General features: G+C 38.0%; 1 pseudogene; it reads left to right on the forward strand.

Annotated features, from left to right (window-relative positions):
* The first annotated feature begins 6,316 nt into the window (after window positions 1–6,316).
* Window positions 6,317–7,639, forward strand: LOC129563929 (protein FAM204A pseudogene; annotated as a pseudogene).
* Window positions 7,640–14,336: the final 6,697 nt, after the last annotated feature.

Genomic DNA, 14,336 nt, shown 5'->3' on the forward strand with positions numbered 1-14,336 from the left:
TTCTTGCGCTCTCGCACTTCTGCTTCTTCAGTTTTATGCACCAATTGGCATTTTCCTGAATTCTGATTTTGTGTTCTATCTCAGGAATTCTGATCTTACCTCTCCCATTCAATAAAGGGGGTCCCAAGGACAGAACCCAGAGCCAATCATAAGGGAAGACCTCCATTACCTTCAGTTTCCCATATTTCTAATTTAAGAAACTTTAGGTGTGAGGATGAACGTTTTCCATAGTAATCAGTTAAGTTCAAATATGAAACAAAATCTTCTCCTTGAAGCTCCTGACATTCAGGACAGTGTCTCATTTTATCAGGCATAGAGAAAATAGAGGGATGAGGAAAGTGTTGCTAACCTCTAACTCTTGAAAAAAAAACAATGTATTTTTATTTATCAAGCCAGATGAGTTGAAGACTTTACTATTGCAATATTCTCCTAACAAATCCCCCCATTTTCAATCTTGCCCCTACTCTAATCCAGTCTCTTGTGAACTGAATAATTTTTCTAAACAACAAATCAGTTCAAGTCTCTTTCTTCCTAAAACCTTTCAGTGGATCATTGCCTATTAGACAAAATCTGTACTCCTTTTCATAGTCAACAGCAGAGCTTCCCAATCAATGTACCCAAAATGGATTATAAGTGTACCCAGATATTGATCACCTCAGCCTAGCAGAGAGACCTAGGGTAACTGAGCCCTAGAGACTTTGGCCTTAGGAAGAGAAGTCTTCCAAATTATGAGAAAGATTGAAGAGTTAGCTCCTAAATGCACACACACACACAAAAGTTCACATTCATATTATTTTTCTTGATACATGAATGTATGGGTGCTTACTGTGTAGACTAATAGAACATTATAGTGCATCATAATCACCAAGAAAATAAATTGAAACCCACATTTACAGATGCTACCACAGAGATACAGTAAATCTGGAACTCTTCATTTTTTATTTATCTTTTAAATTTATTTATTTTAATTGGAGGCTAATTATTTTACATTATTGTATTGGTTTTGCCATACATTGACATGAATCTGCCCTGGGTGTACATGTGTTCCCCATCTTGAACCCCCCTTCCACCCTTCTGGTTCATCCCAGTGCACCAGCTCCGAGCATCATTTTTATTGGAGTACAGTTGTTTTACAATGTTGTGTTAATTTCTGTTGTTCAGCAAAGCAAATCAGCTATATGTTTAAATATATTCCCTCTTTTTTGGATTTCCTTCCCATTTAGGGTCACCACAGAGCACTGAGTATAGTTCTTTGAACTATACAATACAATAGGCTCTCATTAGTTATCTATTTTATACATAGCATCAATACAGCATGTGTGTCACTCCCAATCTCTCAATTCATCCAGCTCACCTCCCACCCCCCACAAGGACCCTTCATTTTTTTAATAAGCAGCCCATGTAATTCTGATGCAAATGGTTTGTGGATCACACTTGGAGAATTACAGCCTACTCTGAACTGAACTAGTTATACTGGACCATACCATAATTCTCCAAATGCATGTCTTCTCTTCCTTGTTTTTGCTCAAACTGTTCCCTGTGCCTGGGATGCCTGTCATGCATCTGATCACTTAGCTAACCCCTCCAGGCTTATGCTTAGACCTCGTTTCCCCTGGAAAGCTTTCCCAGGTTCAAAAGGCATATTGGGTGTCTCTCATATATTCTCTCTGAGGCCCCATACTTCTCTTACAGCATTTAAATAATTACCTACCATAAAGGTAAGGGTCACATCGATGTTGTTTATCATTTTATCCCTAACACACTCTAGCATATGGCCAAGTTTATTATAGCCATTCAGTAAACAATCGAATGAATGCCTTATCTTGAATACAGGTCACAAAGGAAATTTAACTACAATTGGTCATTTCAAATCTAGGTGTGATAACCTCTATCAGCCTCAAAATGGAGTGAGTCACCAAACTAGTCCTACACTAAGAGATCCAGGAACCCAATCCTACCCCATTTCCTAGTTTATATGAGCATTCCTTAAGCTCTGAAGCAAAACTGCCACTACTTCCAAAAATTTCTTCTATGGATTATCACTTATAAGGTCCATGTTTATACTAAAAGACATTCCTTGTCATCCCTGACAGTTTCTCATTCACCGGCATCTTGACAATGGCTTTAATTGCCCAATAAACCTCAGAATTTTTTTTCCTTCTGGCTTCCTTTCTGAATGGTTTTCTGCTATCCCAATTAAGGATAACATATGACTTTCATCAGGGCTTCCCTGATAGCTTAGCTGGTAAAGAATATGCCTGCCATGCGGGAGACCTGAGTTCAATCCCTGGGTTGGGAAGATCCCCAGGAGAAGGGAAAGGCTACCAACTCCAGTATTCTGGCCTGGAGAATTCCATGGACTGTATAGTCTACGGGGTCACAAAGAGTCAGACACGACTGAGTGACTTTCACTCACTCACTCACTCATGACTTTCACCTAACCAAAGTGTTATAAAGCATTCCTCAGGCCCTGTCACCCTATCTGCTCAGAAGGATGCTAGTTTTAGGGCAATTTGGTTTAGGACAACTAGACCCAAGACGTTCTTACTTTTAACACTGAAAGTCCCCCATCTGCCGTTTCCCTCTTTCAGCCCCTGGTAACCACCATTGTAGTCTTTGGTTCTGTGAGTTTGACTTTTTTAGATCCCACATATAAGTAATAAAGTATTCATTTTTCCGTGTCTGGTTTACTTCACACATAATGTCTTCCAGGTCCATTTGTTTGTCACAAATAGAAGAATTTCTTTCTTTCTCATAGCTGAATAAAATTCAATTGTATAGTTATACCACATTTTCTTTACTCATTCATGAATTCATGGACGCTTGGATTGTTGGTCAAAGAGTGAAAACTTTCTGTTACAAAGTGAATAAGTTCTGAGGATCTAACGTAGAGCATGGTGACTTTACAGGCATATCTTGTTTTATTGTCCTTTGCTTTACTGTGCTTCACAGATACTGTGTTTTTCACTAATTGTGAAAAATATGGCAACCCTGCATCCAAGCAAGTATATTGGCACCATTTCTCCAAAAGCATTTGCTCATTTCATGTCTGTCGTATTATCAAAATAATTCCCTCGATATTTCAAACTTTTTCATTATTATTATATTGATCATGGTTATCTGATCAGTGATCTTTGATGTTACTACTGTAATTGCTTTGGAGCACCACAGACCATGCCCATATAAGATGGTTAAGTTAATAATCAATAAATTTTGTGTGTGTTCTGACTGCTCAACCAACCAGCCATTCCTTCATCTCTCTCACTCTACTCAGGCCTCTCTATTCCCTGAGAGACAAAAAATTTGAAATTAAGCTAATTAATAACCTTACAATGGCTTCTAAGGGTTCAAGTAAAAGGAAGAGTCACACTTTTCTCTCCAGGGAATCTTCCTGATCCAGGGACCAAACCCAGGTCTCCTGCATTGCAGGCAGATTCTTTACAATCTGAGCCACCAGGGAAGCTCCCTGGTGGAGTAAAGCTCCACACTTAACTCATTTTAAATCAAAAACTAGAAATGATTAAACACATTGACAGTAATTTCAAAATATTACTATTCTTGGTCACCCAAGAGCTCAGGTGGAAATGTACAATGAGATTAATGTTGTTTTTACTTTAAATTTTTTTGCATTTTTAATTATTTTTTAATTGAAGGATAATTGCTTTACAGAATTATGTTGGTTTCTTAAAACACCAACAAGAATCGACCATAGGTATACATATGTCCCTTCCCTCTTAAACCTCCTTCCAACCTCCCTCATAATCCCACTCCTCTAAGTTGTTACAGGGCCCAGGTTTGAGTTCCCTGAGTCATACGGAAAATTCCCATCTGCTATTTTACATATGGTAATGTAATTTTCCATGTTACTCTCTATATGCATCCCACCTTCTCCTTCTTCCCCACTCTCCCATGTCCATAAGTCTGTTCTCTCTGTCTGTGTCTTCATTGCTGCCCTGCAAATAATTTTATCAGTACCACCTTTCTAGATTCCATATATATGTGCTAGTAAACGGTATTTGTTTTTCTTTTTCTGACTTACTTCACTCTGTATAATAGGCTCTAGATTCATCCACCTTATTAGAACCTCATTAGAACTTTTTATCCATTCATCTGTTGATGGACATCTAGGTTGCTTCCGTGTTCTAGCTATTGTAAATAGTGCTGCAATGAGCATTGGGGTACATGTGTCTTTTTCAATTTTGGTTTCCTCAGGGTATATGCTTAGTAGTGGAATTGATGGGTCCTATGATGCTGGGAAAGGTTGGGGGCGGGAGGAGAAGGGGACGACAGAGAATGAGATGGCTGGATGGCATCACCGACTCTATGGACATGAGTTTGGGTGAACTCCGGGAGTTGGTGATGGACAGGGAAGCCTGGTGTGCTGTGATTCACGGGGTCGCAGAGAGTCGGACACGACTGAGCGACTGAACTGAACTGAACTGAACTGATGGTGGTTTTACTCCTAGTTTTTTAAAGGAATCTCCATACTGTCTTCCATACTGGCTGTATCAATTTACATTCCTACCAACAATGCAAGAGGGATCCTTTTTCTCCACATCCTCTCCAGCATTTATTGTTTCTAGATTTTTTTATGATGGCCATTCTGACCAGTGTGAGGTGATATCTCATTGTAGTTTTGATTTGCATTTCTCTAATAATGAGCGATGTTGAACATCTTTTCATGTATTTGTTAGGCATCTGTATGTCTTCTTTGGAGAAATGCCTGTTTCAAAAGCAGAAATATATAGACCAGTGGAACAAGATAGAAAGCCCAGAGATAAACCCACACACCTATTGCTACCTTATTTTTGACAAAGGAGGCAAGGATATACAATGGGGCAAAGACAGCCTCTTCAATAAGTGGTGCTTGGAAAACTGGGCAGCTACATGTAAAAGAATGAAATTAGAACACTTCCTAATACCATACACAAAGATAAACTCAAAATGGATTAAAGACCTAACTGTAAGACCAGAATCTATAAAACTCTTAGAGGAAAACACAGGCAGAATGTTCTATAACATAAATCACAACAAGATCCTCTATGACCCACCTCCTAGAGTAATGGAAATGAAAACAAAAATAAGCAAGTGGAATCTAATTAAACTTAAAATCTTTTGCACAGCAAAGGAAACAATAAACAAGGTGAAAGGCAGTCCTCAGAATGGGAAAAGGTAATAGCAAATGAAATAACTGACCAAGGATTAATTTCCAAAATATACAAGCAGCTCATACAAGTCAATGTCAGAAAAACAAACAACCCAATCAAAAAGTGGGAAAAAGACCTCAACAGACATTTCTCCAAAGAAGACATACAGATGATTAACAAACACATGAAAAGATGCTCAGTGTTACTCATTATTAGAGAAATGCGAATCAAAACTACAATGAGATATCACCTCATACCAGTCAGAATGTTCATCATCAAAAAGTCTACAAGCAATAAATGTTGTTTTTAAATTGCTAATACAACATCCATTCTGCAACCCATGGATCAAGGAGTCATTTCAACTTTCAAGTATTATTATTTGAGAAGTACATTTTGTAAGACTATAGACGCCATAGATAGTGATTCCTCTGATGGATCTGGGCAGTCAATTGAAAATTTCCTGGAAAGGATTCACTATTCTAGGTAACATTAAGAACATTCACGAGTCATGGGAAGGCATAAAAATATCAACATTAATAGGAGTTGGGAAGAAGTTGATTCCAACCTTCACGGACAACTTTGAGGGTTCAAGTCTTCAGTGGAGGAAGTCACATCAACTGCGGTGGAAATAGCAAAAGAACTAGACTTAGAAATGGAGCCTGCAAGAGGGAGGTGATGTAAGTATATTTCTTGCTGATTTGCATTATTGTATGGCAGAAACAAGTACAATATTGTAAAGCAATTTTCCCCCAATTAAAAAATAAATAAAAAGAAGTAGAGCCTGAGGATGTGACTGAATTGCTGCAATCTCATGATTAAATTTTAATAGATGAGGAGTTGCTTCTCATGGATGAACAGAAAGTGGTTTCTTGAGATGAAATCTGTTCCTGGTGAAGACTGTGGAAATGACAACAGATGATTTAGAAAATTACATAAACTTAGTTGATAAATCCAAGGCAGGGTTTGAGAGAACTGACTAATTTTGAAAGAAGTTCTACTGTGGGTAAAATGCTATCAAACAGCATTACATGACACACAGAAATCTTTCAAGAAAGAAAGAGTCAGTTGATGCAGTGAAGTTTATTGTGGTCTTATTTTAATTGCCACAGGCACCCCAACCATCAGCCATCAGCCCCAGCCACCACCCTGATCAATCATTAACCATCAACATGGAGGCAAGCTACTCCACCAGCGAAAAGATTACAACACACTTCAGCAAGATGATAGTTAGCATTTTGAGTGATATTTTTTGGCTGTACCACGTGACTTACAGACTAAAAGGTTTCTGAATAGCAAGGGAGACCATCAACAAAATGAAAAGGCAACCTACTGAATGGTAGAAAATAATTGCAAATCATATATCTGATAAGGGGCCTAATATCCAAAATACATTTTAAAACTCATACAACTCAATATTTTTAAAAACTGATTAGGAAATAGACAGAAGGTCTAAGTAGGCATTTTTCCAAAAAAAGCAAACAGATGGCCAACAAGTTCATGAAAAGATGCTCTACATCATTAATGATCAAGGAAATGTGAATCAAAGTCACAATGAGATACCACCTCACACCTTTTGGAATGACTATTATCAAAAAGAAGAAATAAAAATGTTAGCAAGGATCTGGATAAAAGGAAACCCTTGTGCACTTGCTGGTGGGAATGTAAATTGGTGCACCCACTGTAAAAAAAACAGTATGGAATTTGCTCAAAATATTAAAAATAGAGCTACCATATGATCCAGAAATTTAAGTTTGGATATTTATTTGAAAACACTAATTTAAAAGATATCTACAAGGTCTTATAGAGTGGGCTGCTACCTCCTGACCTAAGTGAAATTGATGTTGAGTTGAATTCTGATGATGAGATCATATAAGAGAGCTCTGAACTTAACTTATAAGTGGGTAAAGAAGATGAGATCTTTACAAAGACAGAGATCTCAGATATTCCTACAGATGGACAAAACACTGAAGCAGAGGCAAATGTAAATGCACATGAAGAATGCCCCTCTGGAATTCCCTTAAATAGTGGAATAAATTTCAAGAATTGCATAAAATGCATTCTTAACAGAAAAACTTCAACTTCAAGATCAGGAAAGAAAAAAAGAAAACACTCCAGAAAGAGCAAATTAAAGAATGAAGAAGAATCTCGTAATGAACAGTCTTCAAGTGAAATCCAGTGGAAGAAACTTAGTATTTTGGAGTCAATGAGAGGTTTGACCTCCACTGTTAAAAGGAAAGAAAGTTGAAAATTTGGGCCTTGAAAAGAGCATAGAACAGGCTGTGGAAGTGTGGAACATTGAGAAGACTGAGAAACTCAACAACCAGCTAGCTATTCTAGAGCTTGGTATAAAAATTGCCAAAGCAATTGCCTGCCACAACTTTGTAAAAGCCAAAAAGGATGCTGAAAATTCACAGTTTTTGTGAAAAAAGAAACTTGTCTGGGGATTTGAAGCAAAGAGGTGGGAAACCAAAAGCAACATGGGATATACATGACTTGCCAGAGTTCTTCAAGAACTTTGAGGCTTTACTTGAGTCTTCAATTGCTCGATGTACTGAGAAGATTTTCCTGCTTATGACAACTCTGTCAGGAAATTGATGGACACAGAAAAAAAAAGCATAAAATTTTGGAGCTGATTATCAAATCATTTTTCATTCTTTTTCTAAAGAGTTCATCCCATTGAAGTGAATGAAATGGAACATTCAGTTATTTGTACAAGTAATCTAAGCATACATACAGGGGAAAAAAGGATTTTTTAATTTATTTATATAGACCTCCAGTATAAAATCAATTTTACTTTTCATCTATTTGGTGTAGCATAGCCAATGAGCTCCTTGCTTTCTTATCTGCACTCAGTGTAACTGCACTTATTCTGGAGTTGTGTTTTTAAGATTGGCATTTGTTTATAATGGATTAGTCATAAGTGCAAGAAAGATATTGTGTTTACAAATGACTTTAGTGTTATAAAAGTAATTATTGATTCTTTTTTTGAGGCAGTAGAGTTGATATTTCACAGTCACATAATAAAAGCAATTGATTTTAAAAAATAATAATAATAAAAGATATTTGCACCCCTGTGTTCATAGCAGCAGTATTTACAATAGCCAAGATATGGAAACAACCTAAGTGTCCATCAATGGATGAATGGATAACGAAAGTGTGTGTCTATATATAGAACAGACTATTATTCAACCATAAGAAAGAATGAAATCTTGCCATTTTCTACAATATTGATGGACCTTGAGGGCATTATGCTGAGATAAGTCAAACAAGGAAAGACACATAACATATAATCTCTCTTACATGTGGAATCTTTAAAAAATCTCATAGATACAGAAAACAGATGGTGATTGCAAGAGGTGGGGTGAGGGTAGGAGAAATGGGTGAATTTTTTTTAATATAAGTAAACTGAATCTAAAATTTTTTATTGAAGGATAATTGCTTTACAGAATTTTGCTGTTTTCTGTCAAACCTCAACATGAATCAGCCATAGGTGGGTGAGATGCATGGAATTTAAAATTTTTTAAATATTCATGGCATTTTGGAAATCATTCATGAACAGGCACAGAGCAGTGAAAATTTTGAATTGTCCAAGATATGTGTTCCCAGTTGAGGCTGAACAGGACAATACTCTTCTTGTTTCGGCTCTCATAATATAAACAAAGGTCCATTTTGCAATCATCTTATGAAAAAACCCAAATGAATTTTTCAGCCAACCTAATATTTACTGCCATATTTTCTCCCCCTTAAGTGCTTTTTTTCCTGGTGATTTTTCTATTTAAAATGGCCTTCATGCATAGTGCTGAAGTTCTGTCTAGTGTTCCTAAGCACAAGACTGTGATATCTTACAGAAAAATTATGTGTGTTTGATAAGCTTCATTAAGGTGTGAGTTACAATGATGCTGGTCATGAATTCAATATTAATGAACCAACAATATTTATTAAATAAATTATTTTTAAACAGAGGCACACATAAAACAAAGCTGTATACTGACCAACTGATCACAGGAACTTAAGTCTACATTTCACCGGGAGCAGACAGGTCATGGTGGAGCGTTCTGAAAAAACATGGTCCACTGGAGAAGGGAATGGCAAACCACTTCAGTATTATTGCCTTGAGAATCCCATGAAAAGTATGAAAAGGCTAAAAGATATGACACTGAAAGATGAACTTCCCAGGTCAGTAGGCGCCCAATATGCTACTAGAGAAGAGTGGAGAAATAGCTCCAGAAAGAATTAAGTTGACCCAAACTGAGAATAACGCTCAGTTGCAGTTGTTACTGGTGATGGAAGTAAAGTCTGATGCTGTAAAGAACAATATTGCATAGGAACCTGGAATGTTAGGTCCATGAATCAAGGTAAACTGGAAGTGGTCAAACAGGAGATGGCAACAGTGAACATCAACATTTTAGGAATCAGTGAACTAAAATGAACCAGAATAGCAATTTTATTTTTTAATGTCTGCTTGAATATATTTTTTTAATTTAATTTAATTTTAATTGGAGGCTAATTACTTTACAATATTGTATTGGTTTTACCATACATTGACATGAATCTGCCCCAGGTGTACATGTGTTCCCCATTTTGAACCCCGCTCCCACCTCCCTCCCCATATCATCCATCTGGCAAATTTAATTCAGATGACCATTATATCTACTACTGTGGGAAAGAATCCCTTAGAAGAAATGGAGCAGCCATCATAGTCAACAAAAGAGTCTGAAATGCAGTACTTGGGTACAATCTCGAAAATGACAGAATGATGTCTGTTCGTTTCCAAGGCAAACCATTCAATATCACGATAATTCAGGTCTATGCTCCAACCACTAATGCCAAAGAAGTTGAAGCTGAATGGTTCTATGAAGACCTACAAGACCTTATAGAACTAACACCAAAGAAAATGTCCTTTTCATCATAGGGGACTGAAATGCAAAAGTAGAAAGTCAAGAGATACCTGGAGTAACAAGCAAGTTTGGCCATGGAGCATAAAATGAAGCATGGGAAGGCTAACAGAACTTTGCCAAGAGAACACAGAGGTCATAGCAAATACCCTCTTCAAACAACACAAGGGGTGACAAAACACATGGACATCACTAGATGGTCAATACAGAAATCAGATTGATTATATTCTTTGCAGCCAAAGGTGAAGAAAACAAAACAAAAACAAGATCAGTCAACAAAAACAAGACCAGGAGCTTACTGTTGCTCAGATCATGAACTCCATATTGCAAAATTCAGACTTAAAGAAAGTAAGGAAAACCACTAGACCATTCAGGCATGACCTAAATCAAATCTCTTATGATTATACAGTGGAAGCGACAAATAGCAATCGGGAATTAGATCTGATATAGAGAGTGCCTGAAGAACTATGGACAGAGGTTCACAACATTGTATAGGAGGTGGTGATCAAAACAATCCCTAAGAAGCAGAAATGCAAAAAGCAAAATGATTGTCTAAGGAGGCCTCACTAATAGCTGAGAAAAAAAGAGAAGCAACAGGCAAAGGAGAAAAAGAAAGATATATCCATCCGAATGCAGAGTTCCAAAGAATACCAAGGAGAGACAAGAAAGCCTTCCTAAGTGATCAACACAAAGAAATAGAGGAAAACAATTGAATGGGAAAGACTAGAGATCTCTTCAAGAAAATTCAAGATACCAAGGGAATATTTCATTCAAATATGAGCTCAATAAAGGACAGAAACAGTAAGGAGTTAACAGAAGCAGAAGATATTAAGAGGTGGCAAGAATACACAGAAGAACTACACACACACAAAAAAAAATCTTAATGGCACAGAAGACCAAGATGGTGTGGTCACTCACCTGGAGCCAGAAATCCTGGAGTGCAAAGTCAAGTGGGCCTTAGGAAGCATCACTATGAAAAAAAGCTAGTAGAGGTGATGGAATTCCAGCTGAGCTATTTCAAATCCTGAAAGATGATGCTGTGAAAGTGCTGCACTCAATATGCCAGCAAATTTGGAAAACTCAACAGTGGCTACAGGACTGGAAAAGGTCAGTTTTAATTCCAATCTCAAAGAAAAGCAGTGCCAAAGAATGCTCAAACTACTGCACAACTGCACTCATCTCACATGCTAGCAAAGTAATGCTCAAAATTCTCCAAGCTAGGCTTCAATGGTACATGAACTGAGAAAGTCTAGATGATCAAGCTGGTTTTAGAAAAGACAGAGGAACCAGAGATCAAATTGCCAACATCCATCGGATCATCCAAAAAGCAAGAGAGTTCCAGAAAAACATCTACTCCTGCTTCATTGACTACACCTAAGCCTTTGACTGTGTGGATCACAACAAACTGTGGGAAATTCTTAAAGAGGTAGGAATACCAGACCACCTTAACTGCCTCCTGAGAAATCTGTATGCAGGTCAAAAAGCAACAATTACAACGGGACATGGAACGACAGACTGGTTCCAAATCGGGAAAGGAATCCGTCAAGGCTGTATATTGTCACCTCGCTTATTTAATTTATATGCAGAGTACATTACACGAAATGCCAAACTGGATAAAGGACAAGCTGGAATCAAGATTTCCAGGAGAAATATCAATAACCTCTGATATGCAGATGACACCACCCTTATGGCATAAAGAGAAGAAAAACTAAAAAGCTTCTCGATGAAAGTGAAAGAGGAGAATGGAAAAGTTGGCTTAAAACTCAACATTCAAAAAACTAAGATCATGGCATCTGGTCCCATGACTTCATGGCAAATATATGGGGAAAAAATGGACAGTGAAAAACTGTATTTACTTGGGCTCCAAAATCACTGCAGATGGTGGCTGCAGCCACGAAATTAAATACACTTGCTGCTTGGAAGAAAAGGTATGACAAACCTAGACAGCATATTAAAAAGGAGAGACATTACCTGCCAACATAGGTCCATCTAGTCAAGGTTAAGGTTTTTCCAGTGGTCATATATGGATGTGAGAGTTGGACCATTAAGAAATCTGAGTGCCAAAGAATTGATGGTTTTGAACTGTGTTGTTGGAGAAGACTCTTGAGAGTTCCTTGGACTGCAAGGAGATCCAACCAGTCAATCCTAAAGGAAATCAGTCCTGAATATTCATTGGAAGGACTGATGCTGAAGGTGATGCTCTAATCCTTTGGCCACCTAATGCAAAGAACTGACTAATTTGAAAAGACCCTGATGCTGCAAAAGATTGAAAGTGGGAGGAGAAGGGGATGACAGAGGATGAGATGGTTGAATGGCATCACCGACTCGATGGACATGAGTTTGATCAAGCTCCAGGAGTTGGTGATGAACAGGGAAGCCTGGCGTGCTGCACTCCATGGGGTCGCAAAGAGTTGGACACGACTGAGTGACTGAACTGAACTGAATTCTCACTCATAGTAGAGTGAACACTTCTAAGAGTTGATGGGAACTGTGGTTCTAAAGAGTTCTTTCAAAAATTCCAGACAAAGGAAGAATTGATATATCACTTTGGGCTCTTGAGCAAAAGGCCTCCACAACTTTGTAAGATCCCTTTGGGCAGGGGCTGGACGTTGTGGTGTCTAGGCCCTGACCTTATTTTCTACCTTATTCCTACAATATTCCCTATTTTTTTTTTTAGCTAAAATAAGCATAATCTTCCATCTTCAACCATTTTCTTACACTCTAGGTCAAGGTTTTATAACCTTAGCATTCAACGTTTTGGGCCATATAATTCGTTGGTTTGTGTATGTTGGCAGTGGAGGAATTCCTGTCCTGTGATTATAGGATGTCTAGAAACATCCCTGGCCTCTATTCATTAAATTACAATAGCACTCCCTACCCAAATGTCTCCAGACATTGTGCAATGTCCCCTGGGGGACAAAAAGTGCCCCACATCGAGGATCACTTCTGTAGGTTCTCTTGCCTTGGCCCCTAGTCCCTGCCTGATATTCCCTTCTACTCTAACCCTTCCCCAGCCTCACTGGGAAGTCACCATCATTTGGCTAATAGAGTCATCAAGGAATTAGCAAGGAGAAGTCTAGACTTAGGAGGCTTGCTTTCCATTGCTGGGTGCATAAGTTAGTAGCTATCTGACCCTGAACAAGTTACTGAATCCTCAGTTTTCTCATCTATAAAGTGGAAACAATAATACTCCCACACCACAGAAGATTTGTGAGGATTAAATATATTTCTTCTTCCTAGAATCATTATTGCTAACCATTGCTTTTACCATTCATGGCTTCAAAAAGTAAGATGACAGTGAATTGACACAAGGATAGAGCCAGCAGCCGTCAACAGTGCTATAATTCACAGTGGTATAGGAGAAGAAAGACACATACCTGGAAGGAATAAAATAGAAGGATTGATTTCCAAAGCTAGTTGAGTATCAGAATCATCTGGAGACATTTTTTGAAAGTACAGAGTCTTGAACTGTACCCTAGGTGTTCTGAATGCTGATATCTAGGTGTGGGACACAGGATCTGTACCAAACAAACTTTCTATTGCATTCTCTTAATAAGACATGTTTGGATACCACAAAACAATATGATCTCTAAGGTCCCTTCTGTCTCTAATAGTTGGTGATTGTACATTGCTATTTATCCTGGAAAATATTATACAAACTGGAATTGTATCTCTGAGCATGATATAGGGAATTTTCACGGAATTTTCTTCATAGACTGGAGTTTTAAAATGTCACCTTACTCCAAGAGAATAAAGCAGCTTCTGGAGGCACATTTGATCTGATAATCAAGGAAGGAGGCAGCTTCAAAGCTTCAACTGGCAGTTGTTTTCACTTCACTAAAGAGCATAAATCTACAAACTGGCTGGTGAAAAAACTTCAGTCAATTGTCCACAGACCAGAGGGCAGACCAGATCAAGATAGAAGGTAAGATTTCCAGTGGCCAGAATCCTGAAAATCTATCTGATTGGCTGGAGAAGTGACTGCAAGTTTGGTGCAGAAGGGTATATAATCCCAAAGACTAATCTTTAGGACAGAAACAGAAAAGGCCTTTCTGTCCAAGAAGGCTAAGGAGACTTTGGAAGTAAAAAATATGGCCCATAACCTTAGGTTCTATGTCTCAGTGACTTGTTTTCGCACTGACTCCTTCACCCCTGGAAGCAGGGCTGAGGTATAAGAAGAAACTGGGATGTTGTGTCCCATTTGCTATGTCAGACAGGCCAACCTGTCTGAGTTATTTTGGGATCAGAATTCAATGTTACATAGAATCAGTTGGGCCTGTGTTGATGTTTGTTT

Source organism: Moschus berezovskii, chromosome X (assembly GCF_049115385.1).
Source record: "Moschus berezovskii isolate FMDL1 chromosome X, NW_MosBer_1.0, whole genome shotgun sequence".
In the NCBI taxonomy this organism is placed as follows: domain Eukaryota; kingdom Metazoa; phylum Chordata; class Mammalia; order Artiodactyla; family Moschidae; genus Moschus; species Moschus berezovskii.